Source organism: Portunus trituberculatus, unplaced genomic scaffold (assembly GCF_017591435.1).
Source record: "Portunus trituberculatus isolate SZX2019 unplaced genomic scaffold, ASM1759143v1 PGA_scaffold_204__15_contigs__length_355038, whole genome shotgun sequence".
Lineage (NCBI taxonomy): Eukaryota > Metazoa > Arthropoda > Malacostraca > Decapoda > Portunidae > Portunus > Portunus trituberculatus.
The window spans coordinates 7,501-24,215 of NW_025541372.1; positions in this window are offsets into that span (position 1 = coordinate 7,501).

Genomic DNA, 16,715 nt, shown 5'->3' on the forward strand with positions numbered 1-16,715 from the left:
CTCCTGTCCCTTTGTTATTTATAAGCCTTACACCACTTAGATATTTGTATCAGAACCCTCTTAACCCCTGCACGTTTGTTTAAGAATGCAACTTTAGCTATAGTATCTGAAATCTCGCTTCGTAGGGAATATCACTGTATCTTTTTTCAATTCTCCTTTGTGGTGATTCTGTTATTCGTATATCCTTCGTATAATATGGGGCCCAGAAGTATGCAGCGTAATGTAGTAAATGCGGTGTTACCAAATACAGGTATAATATTGCCTCGGGACCTATGCTTTTAACACTCGTAAAAATGACTGGTATTTGCCTCATTTTCAGCCTGTATGCATGGTGTTGTTAGACCAAGATGAGAGGTAACTAACTCGTAAATGTTTTTTTTCATAGTCTGAAGCTACAAGTTGTTGTGTGTATTTGGTGTATGTAGAGTAAATAGTTTGCATTTGTTAATGTTAACCTGCATTTGCCTTGTGTGTGTCCATTTGATGTGTTCGTTGAATTGAGTAAAATGAGTGAGTATTAAATTCCAGTATCGAAATGATTAATCTAGAAGCGATCCCTGAGGCAGCCCGCTAATGAGTTGAGGCCAATGTAAATGAGAATGGTTTATTATAATATTGTGTGTCGCTTAAAGAGCTTATGCAGCGTAATGTTGTTCCGTGTGTGGGTAGCGGTGTAAGTTTTGTGATGATTCTGTGGTGTGGTAGGTTATGAAAGGGTTTGTTGAAATGTAGGTATAGGAAGTGGTAAGTATGAGAGGTGTTGTTGGGCGGTGTGTTGTAGGATTGGTGGTTTGGAGGTTGAGTGCATTGAGAAAGTTTTAGTTTGAGTGAGAAAACGTGTGTTTTTTGTGGTTGCATTAATATAGGAAGAATATTTGTCCATTATTGTGAGGATAAAGAGTGTAAAGAATGTTTTGAATGAGAATATGAAGTCGTATTGAGATTTGAAGTAGAGAGTGAGAGAGCTAACCTAACCTAAGCTAACCTAACCTAACCTAACGTAACCTATCCTAACCTAACCTAACATATCCTATCCTAACCTAACCTAACCTAACCTAAGCTATCCTAACCTAAACCTATCCTATCCTAACCTAATCTAACCTAAGCTATCCTATCCTGACTAGAATCACTCCATGCACACGTATCACTCCATGCACACGTGGTAGACGAGTAAAGTGAAGGCCATGGCCAGCACACATCGGAGCAGGCTGCCCACTAGGCCCCGGCCCCCGTCCCTGCCGCCCCTCGGGACTTCCTTTCACTTGTTAGAGGGGGAAGAAATGGAAGGCTGCAAGACAACGCCCTTCCGTCCCCCCACAGATGATCTCCAACGTGGCTCTTCCTCCTGTGTCGGAGGTGGGCCTGGGAGCGGCCCACCTCTAACCATCCCCGAGGTCACGGTGTACGACCTCGGGGTTCAGGCTGTCCACGGTCTCGTCAGCCTGAGTAGTATAGTCCCTCTGTCGCCAGGGTCGGGCCTGGGGGGCGACCCACTTCTGGCCATCCCCGAGGTCACGGTGTACGACCTCGGGGGTCAGGCTGTCCACGGTCTCGTCAGCCTGAGTAGCATGTCCCCTTTCCTGGTAGGGCTGGGCCTGGGGAGCGGCCCACCTTTGGCCATGCAGAGGGTAAATGACCGTGACCTGGGGGGTGAGGACACAGTACGTGACCTCGGCTGCGGTCTTGCTGGGGCTTGTGTAAACGGCATATGGGGGCAGGCTTGGCTTGATTTCACCAGCCTGGTGGTCCAGGCTGGTGGTTGTCTCGTCGCCCTCAGGGGATAGGCTGATGTGCTGCTCGGTTTTCATTCGTTCCTGCTTGTCCTCCTGGGATGGGCTTGGTTCGCTGAGGAGCCTTCTGCTGTAATACACTGCGACTTCTTCAGCCTGGCCTGCCTTGAGGCTGAAGAAGAGTGCAGAACGGCGCCCGATTGTGTTTGCCTTGAGACCCACCCGCAGGTCAGCGAGCGGGATCTCACGGCGGGCCACGAGGCACTCCCCGCCAGGATGTCCACCCTGACGGGCGTGGCCCCATCCTTCTTGGCTACCCTGCCAACGGGCACCAAGATCTTCTGGGCAGACATGTGCTGGCCTGCCCGTCCACCGCGCTGGGGAAGCTGAAGGCCCCCAGCAGGCGCCGGCCTCCCTTCCCCTTGCTGCTGGGCAGACAGAGGGTGAGGCGGTCGGCGCCACCACACCGGCCCACCACCTCCAGGTGGGCAGAGACTTTCAGAGTGCTGTAGATGCGACCCATTGCTCTATCTTCCTCGTTTTATTTCTATTACTTTGATATGAATTTAAATGTTTTCTTCGGACCAGTTTGTCAAAGTGTGTTGAAATAAGAAGATGACGGCTCAACCGCCGCCCTCGCTCACTCTATGACAGACAGAGACAGGGACAAAATAAAGGGACTACGTAAATGATTGTCTGGCTGATTGATTGACACACACACACACACACACACACACACACACACACACACACACACACACACACACACACACACACACACACACACGGCCGGTAGCTCAGTGTTTAGAGCGCTGGCTTCACAAGCCAGAGGACCGGGGTTCGATTCCCGGCCGGGTGGAGATATTTGGGTATGTCTCCTTTCACGTGTAGCCCCTGTTCACCTAGCAGTGAGTAGGTACGGGATGTGAATCGAGGAGTTGTGACCTTGTTGTCCCGGTGTGTGGTGTGTGCCTGGTCTCAGGCCTGTCCGAAGATCGGAAATAATGAGCTCTGAGCTCGTTCCGTAGGGTAACGTCTGGCTGTCTCGTCAGAGACTGCAGCAGATCAAACAGTGACACACACACACACACAACACACACACACACACACACACACACACACACACACACACACACACACACACACACACACACAGACTTGAACTTTTTATTATTATGGTCAGGCTTTTTAATAAAGTATGGAGGACAGTTTCCATACACAGTATACATTATAAATTTACCCATTGTGTCTCTTTACACATAATACTTAACAAAACAAATATCGCTAACTTGTGTTGTATCGTGTATCTGTCACTTTGTAATAATTCTACAAATTTATACCGGGTTGGATTATTTCTGTAATTATGGGTAAGTAGTTTGTCATGAGTTCTTGTATATCGTTGTTATTACATTCAAGCAAAACATGGAACTCGTCCCCTATTACGTTATTATTACATTTATTACAAATCCTGTCCTCTCTTGGGCATCTAGTATACCTCCTACCCGTTAGTTACAATTGGTAATCGATGATTACTAGTTCTTCATCTACTAATGCTAATCCTATGAGACTTGGGTAATTTCCTTAGATATCTTTGAAAAACAAAGCAATCTTTAAATGAAACGTAAGTGTTCTTATATAATGTAACCATGGTGACTTATAAGTATTTTCAGCATACAGTTTAATTAAAAGGACACTGATACATCAGGCTCTGTAACCAAGTTTGCTATGTTTACCAGTTAGTGATCTAGTCCAATAGGCAATAATTCAACGTTCTTGTTTTTATGTGAACACTTACAGGATAATTGCCTAACTCACCATATACATGTTGTTTTGCGGACATTAAGTCATCAGTGTTTGACAAAGGTTACGTGTACATTTTCTTGTCCTTGATACCTTTGAAGCCCCAAACCTCACAACCATCCGTTATAACAGGTAGCACCATTGCACCAAACAGCTCCAGTTGCAGATCAATTATTGGTAGATCTAATTTTCGACATTTTGCTGTGCATTGCTCTTCTTCCTTGCTGACCAAGTTGTTCCTGACATGTTTTAAAATACCCATTATAGTTCATCATAACACCTACCGTAAACACTTATATTGATCAAGTTGAAATTTCTTCTTGATCATTGAAAATAAAGTCATTCTAGTGTTTTTACAGCTGCTATCCAGCTTCCATTGATCACGATAGGTTTCCATTGCTTTCAGTGCATTACATAAACCTGTATCACTCTCAACTAATATGACGGTATCATCTGCATATTTTAATTGACACAAGAATCTTCAGCATATCACCAACCCATTCATTTCCAATACTGACATAATAAAGAATGTTTTTTTTTTTTTAGCAGGTGATCATTCACACATATAAAGAGAACAATAGTAGTGATAAATTTTCTCCTTGTGTAACTCTAGTGTAACTGATCAAGCAATCTGAAAGTTCTTGATTAACAGAAGAGCAAAATTCCACATTACTGTAGATGTCTTTGTTATAAGTGATAATTTTACCATTATCTCCTACCTTGAGTAGTTTTAGCCCAGTGCATCTCTCCATACAAGGTGAAATGCTTTCCTATAGTCTGCATATAAACAGTAAAGCTTTTTCTTCTTGTACTGAAATCAATCAAATAGGCCTTTCATTACAAATACATGATGAGCAGTGCAATATCCCTGCCTAAAACCAGTCTGCATTTCATTTAGAACATAACTGCTATCACAAAATTCCGTCACTCTTCAATTTAGTATTGTTGTAAAACAACTTTCCTAAACAACTCAACAAAGTAACTGTTTACATCGTGAGTGTCTCCCGTGTTCTTATAAATAGGTACAATTATTCCAGTTAGCCAGTCTCGTGGGATGTTTCCTGTTTGTAAGATTTGGTTCAAAAGCTCAGCATAAAGTGGACATAACATGTGCTTGGTGTTCTTAATGTATACACTAATGATATTGTCAATTGAAGCAGTTCTTTTTCTTAAATTTTTGTGTACATTTCTTAATGTCTTCCTCTTCATGTGATTTCCTATTGAACACACTGTTACCATCAATGTCACTATTCATGGCAGTTGGGAATTTTTCAGTAACACCTTCTTGTGCCAGTCGCTTAGAAATGGCTCATAAATTCAGTGATAAGAACTGGAATATCAGACTTCATTTGTGTCCAATGCAAAATTTTCCAATAAAGTCTGGAATCTTTAGATTTGACCGTCCGTAACTTAGAAATGAGATTTTCTCTTTAGTTTTAACTCTTTTCCATTTTTTGTTTGTATTTCATTTAATATTTTCTTCAGATCAGAATTCAATTCCCAAACAGACTTTAAGATCTGCATTCTCAATCACGTACGTATGTCACCAACTCCTGGTTTGTATTACTAACATAATCATCAGCTTGATGTTGATCCCAGTGTCCTGATTTGCTTACTATATGGTAACACTTCTTTCCCGTTAGTCGTTTGTGATACCTTTCACCACTCCAGCACTCTTGCTCCATAAAATCGCTACTATTTTTAATGCTTAGTGATGTACCACAATGCACATCCGAAAAAAGTGGATCAAACTCCAACACCTTCATGTTTTGAGCAGCAGTCAGAAGGAATGGTGATCCAATAACGTAATCCAGAACAGTATATTAAATACAGTAGTTTCCTTACCAATCATATTGTCCTCTCCTACTCTTCCATTAAACACAAAACCATATTATTTTTACATGCTTCCAATAAATAATTTCTTACCATGACAGTCAATTTTAGTTACATCAGCAGAATATCTTCCTGTTGGTACAGTACCAAGTTGTCGCATATATCACATGCATCACTTAATTTGATTTTTGTGTAGAACTATTGTAACACAGTTCCTGTGTTGTGGTATTTATGTCCAGTCATCAGTTGTGTGTTTACGTTTTGCTAATATATCTATCTATCTATCTATCTATCTATCTATCTATCTATCTATCTATCTATCTATCTATATATATATATCTATCTATATATATATATATATATATATATATATATATATATATATATATATATATATATATATATATATATATATATATATATATATATATATATATATATATATATATATATATATATATATATATATATATTATATTTATTTTTTTTTTATTATTTAGTTGTGTGAGCTTCATATTTCTGATTTCTGATTTTGTGGAAATGATGTTTTAATTTTATTTGCATTATTATTTGTATACCTTGATAATTGTAAGAGCCGCCCGACCATGGCATCAACTCGCAAGGAACAACTTACAACTTCCATGGTTGGGCGGCTCAGCTGGGGCCAGTATTGGAACAGCAGCCTGCCAGCATGGAGTTATAAGTGCCGGTGTTGTGTTTTCTATCCTGGAGTTTGTTTGATACTGAGATTGATGTGCAGAAGTCATGAAGGTAAGAAAGACTATGTATTGTGTTACAGTGTTAGGCGAGTTGTCAAGGTTACGTATTTATGCGATGTTGGGATTTTGTGCAGTGAAGTACAACTGGATCCCGATCTCGGTGTTTACAGGGAGACGATGATCGCCACCCATGTTCGAAGCTAGTTCAACCATCTTCTCATCCAACACTTATTCTGTTTCTTCATTATCTTCACTAATTCCAGAAATACGTACATTGATCGTCACTCCTTTGATAGTGTTGAAGCTTGTCAATCAGGAGAGCTTGACGCTGCACTTGGAAACTCTCCACACTCTTGCTTCTAATTGTTTCGTCCATTTGCTTCAATGCTGCGTTGACTGGTGCAGACACTGCTACCGTGATCACTTGCGTCATCTCTGGTAAAACGGTCTCGGCTGCGTCTCTTGGCGTCTAAAATCCTTCTTTCTTCGTATAGAAAGGAGTTGAGCTCATCTTCCACATTTCCTTCACTAACACTTCTAAATCTGACCAATCCACGCCAGACATGAGTGTTTGTTTACTTGAAGGTAGTGCAGACAGAAAACAGGAGTCGGACATAATACGTCTGCACACCTCGGCAGTCTCAGAGAGAGAGAGAGAGAGAGAGAGAGAGAGAGAGAGAGAGAGAGAGAGAGAGAGAGAGAGAGAGAATTAACAAGAGATACTAAAACTTTTATTGCCCTTCGTACAATACAACAATCATAAAGAAGATGTAATAATTGTAAGCAAGGTCGGCTGAGACGGTGGTCTGTCACGGACCTACCTATAAGTGGTGGTTGACGACGCATGCTGTAATGTCGCTCATCGATCACAGGATCATATTACTGACAAAGTAAAGATAAAAATCACAATAACAAATAATAACAACAATAATAGTAATGATCATGTTATAAATTGGTAACAAATAATAATCAGAATAAAAAGTAATAATAATAATAATAATAATGATAATAATGATAATAATATTCCTTATGAAATTAATAATGATAATGAAACCAAATAATAGAAGTAATGAATAATATACTAGCAAGAATAACACTACCCCCAGGACTAATGAAGGGAGAATGAAGAGAAATACAACTATAGTAATATTAACAGTACTGAAGGAACCTACTGTCACCGAAATATATCTACTTAGTACCTCACTGTATTTGGCTATCATGTTTCTTTTTCTTGAATTTGGGGAGTAAGTATTTTTTGTTTATTTTGCAATGTGTTACATGTCTTTGATACTCTGAAGTGTTTGCTCCGTGCCGTGGGGCGTGACTTGTTCTGCATAATGGGATTTTAAGGGTAAGTTCTTTTCGAGTATTGTTGTGCTCTAGTACATGGAAGCTACATTTTATTGAAAACAGATGGAATGCTCCATATTCAAACTGTCAGGTGTGTAAATATACAATATCCAGCAGTTTTAGTAGTGTTAAGGTCGTAAAAAGAGGGTGAGTATGATCGTAACGATGGCTGTGACATGATGCGTATAGACTTATTTTGTTGGATGAAGGAGAGTGTCAATGTAGGTTTTTAAAGCTGCCCTCCCTCCCCCCTATAAGTTTGGCCAATGTCCAGTATGAGCTTGTTGCATTTGATCCAGTTAGCCACATATCCAATTCCTGATTCAATGCTGTCTCGAGATCATTAATGTTTTTCCCACTTATAAATGTAGTTGTATCGACTGCAAAGAGTAAAAGAAATAGTAAGTTAGTGCAACGTGAAGAACCATTGATATAAATAAAAGAAAGAAATATATTGGGTGAAGAACAGAGCCTTGTGGCACACCGTGATTGATATTTTTGTAAGATGATGAAGATGTGTTGTTGTAAGGTGTGAACTATAAGGGTTTGAACAAAGGGGACTTGAACGAAGTTGTTAGGATTAGTAGCGGGACAGAACCAGAAATAATGGGTTTAAACCTGAAAAGTCCAGGTTTAGGAGAGAAATGGGAAGAAAATGGTTTTCAAACAGAGTGGTTGATGAGTGGAAGGGACTCAATGGGCATGTAGTCAGGGCTGAATCAATGGAGAGCTTTAAAAGAAGATTAAGTAAGTACATGGATGGGGATGATGGATGGAATTAGGTAGCTTTAATCATACAGGGACTGCCGCGTGTAGGTCTGCGGCCTCTCGCAGCTTCCCTCTTTTCTTATGTTCTTTTGTAAACTGTACAATTGAAGAAAGAAACAATATCCTAGGAAGAAAGTGGAACAATAACCGTAAGCCATGGAGATATACTATAGAGCCATGATGGTTGTGGCAATGGTGATTCTTGATGTGTTGCCTCATTTCATATGAATGCCAAACATGAGAGAAGGCACTGCCCACCACCACCATACATAATCCTATGTAATATTTAACATGCACATCTGCCAAAAGGTGTGTTCCCACATCTTCCTTGCTCCATTGTCAGCTTCACCCAAGAGTACTGAAGAACAGGCCAAAAGTTTACTGGCTTAAAGACTGTAGCTCAGTTCTTTGGTGAGGCATCTGTCAGAGACTGACTGCAGCAGCCTTCATTTCATGATGCTCAAAGTATATTACGTTTTGAAGTGCATAAATGCTTGTACAGCTTGTGATATTGTCACATAATAAAAAAAAAAGTAATAATGTAACGAATAATGAAATATAAAATAACTAGACTACAGTATTTAAGACTTTTTGTATGTGACTGAGCCAGAGAGGCAACGAAATACATATATTAGCAATTAGTTAGGTTTTTTTGTGTTATTAACTGAAGATGAGAAAGGCAATAATATAGCTACACTTACAGACACTTACACTTCAGCCATACCGTATTAAAACGCTGCCTGATGTTTGGCGAGGATGACTCCCAAACCTTGCACGATGGTACAGTATAGCAGGCATGAAATGAAATTTCATTGTCTTTATGAAAAACATTTTTGCAGTCATGATATGTTTTTTGGGTACATTTCAACACTTAGATATCTTTGTTTATACTCTTGAGCAATCATGACAATGTAAATTTAATGATATTATGAGATGTTTCCTAATTATTACTAAGGAAGATGTGGTGAGAAACTCTAGGCAGCATGTCTGGGAGCAGGGCTGGACTAACCATTTAGCAAAATAAGCTCGTGCTTAGGGCATCAAGGGAAGGGGGACACCGCAGAAATTTGTCATAGCCGAATTTTGAATGGTGTCATGAAATATTATCCCCGTATAGAAGGCTTAACATGTCCAGTACTAAGACAAGTTTTCATGTTCATTCTGGTTACAATTTGGTGATTTTATACAGCTTCATAAACTTAGTGGGAATTAAAATAGTGAAGAATCTGGCCATTAATCTTATGACCTCCATAGAACCTTCCAAATGTCAATAAAATCGTGTAATCACACCCAAAACTCGTGGTAGAAATGCGTTCCAATACTGAAGAGGCTAAGAGACACAAGCTGCGGTATTGTTTTGTTCCCTCGTTTCTACTCCAAGCCTGCCGAAACCAGTTGGCTACCACTTGTGTGCTGTGCAAGTTTTGAAGCTATTTTTCTTGTTGTTGCCTTTGATTTGGCTTTGCATACCCTCCGGTATTAGTGGATCCCAATGGTTAGGAACAACATATATTAAGTGTAGCTGTGCTGTTATGCATGATGCTATAGATCCTAGAGGGTAGTGTGTTGAACCGTGGAGCCGGTCCAAGCTGGAAAACTATTTATTTACTCGTCATTCAGTTCTGACTGTGGTGAATTGGTAACTTAATAAAGGATAAATTTATACAAGGCCACCCTACTCACTTTCAAAGACAATGCCAATTTTTTTTTCCTGGACAATTTCTGGCGTTTTTGATGGAGATTTTTTTTCCTTTTTTCCTCCAAACTCGCCAAAAAGATAGTGGGCCTAACCTACTACCTAAAATTAGATGGTGTCGGGTACAACCTAAAATAAAGTAATAATTGAAGTTCAATAAACACTTGAGTCAGCTAACAAAGAGAACTAAAAACAAAGTTGATAGGGGCATAACCTAAGCTAAGATAGTAGGTACAGACACCACCGATGCTGGCTGCCATCGCCCGCTTAGCCAAAAGTTATTCTTTTAAATCTGTGGTGCCGTTATTATAAATTTGCAGTGTGTACATATATATGGGATTCTAAACTTTTAATGGTTCTCCAAGCTTGGTGAGCCCTTGCCATTGAGACAGGTAAAAATGACCAGTGCACTTGTATCCAGTTAAACAAAAACTGTGTCACTTGCCAGCGAGCACCCCACTCCTTTATCACTCGTAGCTGCTGATTGATGGCCTCAGCAGCCCGCCCACTGTCCTGGCGTGGATAGGTATAGGAGAGGGTGCAGTCATCAGCATAGGCCATGACTCCTGGCAGTAGCTGGAGAAGATCATCCACGTAGATATTCCACAGGAGTGGGCCAAGAATTGAACCCTGTGGCACTGATGCCTCCACAGGCAGGGACTCAGATGTTTGCCCGTTGACAACCACCTTGAGGCTTCTGTCCTGCAGGTAATTTCCCAAGAGTCGTAGCAAGCCACCCTGGATGCCTTTAGCACGAAGCTTTTCTAGTAATCCGTTGTGCCATACTTTATCAAAAGCTCCTGCTATGTCCAAAGCAACCACTATAGCTCTCTCTCTCTCTCTCTCTCTCTCTCTCTCTCTCTCTCTCTCTCTCTCTCTCTCTCTCTCTCTCTCTCTCTCTCTCTCTCTCTCTCTCTCTCTCTCTCTCTCTCTCTCTCTCTCTCTCTCTCTCTCTCTCTCTCTCTCTCTCTCTCTCTCTCTCTCTCTCTCTCTCTCTCTCTCTCTCTCTCTCTCTCTCTCTCTCTCTCTCTCTCTCTCTCTCTCTCTCTCTCTCTCTCTCTCTCTCTCTCCAGTTCGAGAATAAATTTAATCTTTTCATGAAAAATATCCAACAAAAATTAGATTCATCATGAGTTTAATTTTTTCACCTTTTCAAAGAACAAATTAGCACGTTTTTCTTTCTTTTTGTTGATATTTTTACCGAATTTTCTGATCGATTTCAATAGTTTCACTGCTGGAGCCAGACAGAACGTTTATTATTTACAAGCTTCTTTTATTAACGTTGTTTATATCGTCATTGTTGTCAGTATTTCTTTTTATCCAATGTCAAAATTATATTTATCATTTTTATCATTATTATTTATATCAACATAATCTTTATTATTATTATTATTATTGTTATTGTTGTTGTTGTTGTTGTTGTTGTTGTTGTTGATATTATCACCATCACCATCATCTTGATCATCATTATTACCATTACTATTATCACTTTTCTTCTTTTTTTTTTTTTACCTCTGTGTTAATGATGAGTGAACTCTCCCTGTAGCAGAGTGTTTGTACCTGACCCGGCAGAGTTTGGTGTTCGTCATGTCACAGTGTGAGTAAGTATTAGTCACTGGTGTACATCGTTACCTTCACATTGGTTGTATGTCTCACACTCGCAGTCTTAACGCTCCTCTGCGCTTTTTATCCTCGGTACAAAGACACGCAATAATGTTTGATGGCTTTGGCAGGAAAAGTCATTGTTTAACGTACGTCATTTAGTGAGGAAAGGTTTTATTGAATGTTTTGTTCTTTGTTCCATCACAAGGAGTGTAATTGTGTGCCAAACACAAGTAACAACGTTGGTAATTTGTGAAGGTACAGTTTTTGTTGACTATTCTTTAACCACAGGAATTACTGATGATCCATATTCCTAAACACTCTCATCATAGTTTGTTTCTTAGGCAACAGACGATCAGCCGGGTTCCTGTGAGTGCTAGGGTAAATTAGGTTAGGTTACCGCTAATACCCGACTCTCCTACTCCCTGCCAAGATTCAGAAGACGCATGCACATGAACCAGTAATAGCGGGACACACCTCTAAACGTGTTCAAAATTCTAGTTATATCTTGCATGGGGAAAGTAGTACGACTACAAGTCCACGTAAGCTTCCTCTCCTATTCAGACTTGAGTCCATTAGGCTAAGTAGCGTAAGGGAGGGAAGGGCTGGCCCAGGGCCAGAGGGCAGAGCACGGCAGCTTGGTGATTGATGTGCGTCACACACGAAGTGCTGGTGTATTGCCTGGAAGTAAATTAAGTAATGCGTTACTTACTGAAGCATTGGCTGTGTGTCTGTAGGAGAGGGTGATGCGAGGCAGACCGGTAGATAAATAGATAGGTAGATAAAAATAGATAGATAGATTGATAGATACACAAATAGATAAATAGGTAGAAAAATTGATAGATAAATAGATAGATAAATAAATAGATAGATAGATAGGTAGATAAAAATAGATGCATTGATAGATAGACTAATATATATATATATATATATATATATATATATATATATATATATATATATATATATAGAGAGAGAGAGAGAGAGAGAGAGAGAGAGAGAGAGAGAGAGAGAGAGAGAGAGAGAGAGAGAGAGAGAGAGAGAGAGAGAGATAAATAGATAGATAAATGAATTGATAGATAGATAGACAAATATATGGATAGGTAGATACGAACATACGTAGACACACACAGAGAGAGAGAGAGAGAGAGAGAGAGAGAGAGAGAGAGAGAGAGAGAGAGAGAGAGAGAGAAAAAAAGTAGATGCATTGTTACGCCTCCCGCAGTGTGGCGGAGGCGCGATCAGTGAGCTAGCTAGCTGGGCAGGGAGTGACAGCGGGAGCGAAGGTGGACACTGACTGCATGTGATGAAGACTTTTTGGTACAAGTTTTGACCGAATTGATATGATCATGTCAGATGCCTACATCATAAGTGCAATATGAGAAATATGAAGATACAAGAAATAAAGATATATGGAAGTATGATAGTTCGCCAGTATGCGGTGTGTAGCCGTATCCAGCCATAAAAGAGATTAGGAAGGGCAGGAGGGTCAAAAGGAAACATTTAATGACCCAAGCCGTTTGACCCAGGGCAGCCCGGGCAGATATATATCGCCCAGGCCATGTAAACATCCGGTGGTAGTGTTGTCGTCTTGGATGTTGTTCATACCACACGTGGAGTTCATTTGAGCTTGTACTTGATTGGTGAATGGTACATTCAATATTATCCATGACCTCATCAGTATCTTCTACATCATCATTTCTTAATACTTGCTTTGTTCTCAGATTATTGCAAATCTCACTCGCTCCACATTTGCAAAATGTAGAGCACGCTACTTGAGCACCTGCACAGCTACATTTTGAAGAGGAGCACTGACTGCTGCCACAAGAACACTGAATTAGTTTGAGAACTTCTGCTGGTGCGACTTTAGCATCCTGTGGCAGAGGAATAGCACAAAGAAACTTTTGGAGATGATCCTTTTCCCAGCCAAATTTCTCTGGATCCAAGCATGGCGGTCCCTCACTCAAGGCAGCGTTCCATATACAGGCCTGGAAATGAGCTCGCTTTGTATTTTCTCGAAATGACTCAAGGGTTGGAGGCAATGACTTCAGTTTTGGCAAGAGACATACACCTTTCCTACCTGTCTTAGCAGCCCACACTTTGTAACGTATATCTGACATAGTTTCGCCAGGCTGACATTTCTGGCCATAGCAAGCAGCAACAAAGTTTGTTGCCTCACAAAACACATCTTTAAGATCAGCAGAAATGTTTCCTAGATGTTGTAGCTCATAACCTGCTTCCAGAACCTTTAAAACCTTTGCTTTACCTATTCCAAAGTAACCTGCAACCGTGTCGCATCCAGAAAGTGCGTGAGCTGAGAGAAGCTGTGGAACAATGTTTAGATGTTTAGATACTGTTTCACTAATGTTGATTACAGAGCGTCCCTGGCTTGTTGGTTCCATTAACAGTATGGCAGTAAGGTTCATTTCAAGATAGTAATGGGTTAGCAAAACAAATACATCCGTGTCATCACTAATTACCCTGATATTCTGACATCCAATACCTGACAAATACACCACTTGCTGAGGGATTATAATATCAGCTTCCTCATGCAGAGTCTTCAAGTCATGTCTTGGGATAATCAGGCCATTGCTTACTTCTACTGGTACAGGTGACTTTCCAGTTATAACCAGACTGTTAGGGTTTCCCAAGCCCTTAACAGTAGAGGTAAGCATATCGCAAATCATGTCTATCAGTTGTATCTTATTTTTTGTGACGGTAAGCACAATTTGTTGTGGAGGCAGGGGTGAGTTTAGGGATAGCTGGTGTTCCCTAGAAACAGGTGTCGCACGGGAACACCTTGTACCAGACTTGGCACTGTATTCGAGATATCTGTCAAAAATAACATGCACTCTGCAGTTACCTTTCAGTTTTCCAGTTACATATTTGATGTAGTTCAGTACAAAATCTTTTACAGTGCCCTTCGCTGGCCAGTGAACAACCCAAAGGAGAGCACAGCCATCTATAACTATTGCATCTGCAAGGCCAATTTTGCGGGTTGACTCCTCCACCTTCAGTTTTGTCTTCAGAACTGACTTTGATTTAGCAACCCTCATTTCACCAGTTTCTTCTTCAAACATTGAAGTAGGAACATGTGCCAGTTCATGACTCATCAATTCCTTTACATTAATTTCACGTGAGTTCATAAGAGCTAAACCCTTGCAAATATTAGACCAGACTCAAATTGTTCTGATGGTCCTGTTCTGGGTTTCTTTTTGGCCTCTTTCATAGTCATGACTGCCTTCTTAAGGGGCTGTTGGAAACCTTGTGGCCAACTTGCCTCATATTCCGTTTGTTGAGCTTTGCCAAGAGTAACTGCATTTTGAACATTTACTTCAGCGGGACATATCCGTCCTGTTACTATGTTGGCAAGAGATGCAGGATGAGCTGCAGCATTCATTGGATCAATACATTTTGACAATTTTTCTCTGATTGCTTTTCTGTCATTTTCATCGTATTTTATTCTTGATCCCATCTCTTCTTTGTGGGTAGTTATGTCTGTGTCAGACAGGTCTTTCAGTTCTTTCATGTCTTTGATAAGTCTGCTACAAGTATGCAGACTCAATGCCCATCGATGGACAGCTTTTTCATTTAATGTAATTCCAATGAGACCACCTGGACCATGTCCATAGCGCATGAAGGTGGTCTCAATGAACATATCTGTCCAGATTCCGTTCCACAAACCTCTCCTGTGGCGCTGAACATGTTCTCCTCGTAGGAATTTTGCTAATGTTTTCCCATGTAGGCCTTCCATTTCTCTCAAGTAAAGCAGACCATATCTGGCATAATGTATATGCCCTGATGCAAAAAAGTAGGGTATCATTTGCTTTACTGCCCATAAGTGAAGAGTCCATTCAGCCTCCCTCTCAGCTCTTATAAACATCAGGACCAGTAACACTGGTTTGATGAGATTTTCTACCCAGTGTTTTGATATCTTGCTTTTCTGTGACCTGACATCAAGTTCCTGCATGAGTTCATCAAATGTGTTCACCTGACTGAGAATGTCGTGCAAAATCTCTTCTACGACTATTCGCAGAGCTCTTGTGTTTTTGCGGAAAATTCTTCCCAGTAAGCATTTTGGGCACCCCTCCAAATGCAGCTCTCATTATTTCCTCCAACCCACTGCCAGCCATTAAATTTCCTATAGCACCAACAAAGCTCATTAAGAAATGCATTCCTCCCAGTCGAAGAATGAAGTCCTTTCCAAAAACTTCTGGATATGCCCATTGTACTTGGAGACCTACACGGTAGAGTTGTAGATCTACTGTGAATATTGTGATAGCTTGCCCAACCTTCTCTGTGAGTCTCTTGGCTTCAAGCATTGCTGTCTTCATTGTCGTTGGGTCCGATGGAGTCATATCAATCAAAGGTGTGTATGCTGCTGTAGTAGCAGGTTTAACTGCTTGTCCCTCCATTCTAGCCATCCTTGTATTAAAGCCACCATATTCAGGTGTAAATGGCTTTGTGGCAACACTTTTGAAAAAGTAAAAATCCCGGGAGTGAGCTCTCTGTACCAGGATTGTTTGTTGGGCCAATACTTTCAGAGGAAGAACACATTTTCTGGACAACATTTCTGGCATCTCTGTTTTTTTTTTATCCACGATAATAGGAAACTTCTATAGGTTTTGGTGAAGACACTTTAATATCTTCTTTCATTAATCTTTTAATGAAGACATCCTGTCTATCTGTATCACTATTGGTGCATGGTTGCGTCATCAGAAGAGCCAACGAATGGGTTGATTTCAGTCCATTGGGTGAGCTAATATTGGCATCAAAGTTGTCTGCAATGGCCTGCACGAGCCCTGCATCTGAAGACACAATACCACCCATCTGTGTTTCTTTTGATGCAGCGACTGCTGCAGATGACTTAAAACGCTTGACTTCATCATATGAGCAGCAAATACCAAAATCATGAAATTGCTCTATCAGGTGTTTTTCAAAGCATTATACCAATTCCAACTTGCATTGGTGTTGGGCGACCTGCAACCGCATTTGTTATAGTGTTACCAATTATAGCTGATGGCAAAGTTGAGGCAAACTTGTCTGATATGTTCGTCAAGAGTGAGAGCAGAGTGGCACTGACTAAATCCATACATGTTTCTTTGTCGATCCTGACTGTATAGCTGTCTCTATCTGGCACAAGGTTTTTACATTCTTGCAAAATAATTTGGCTGACATCTCTCACTAGAATATCGTCATCTTTGTCTTCAACAAGTC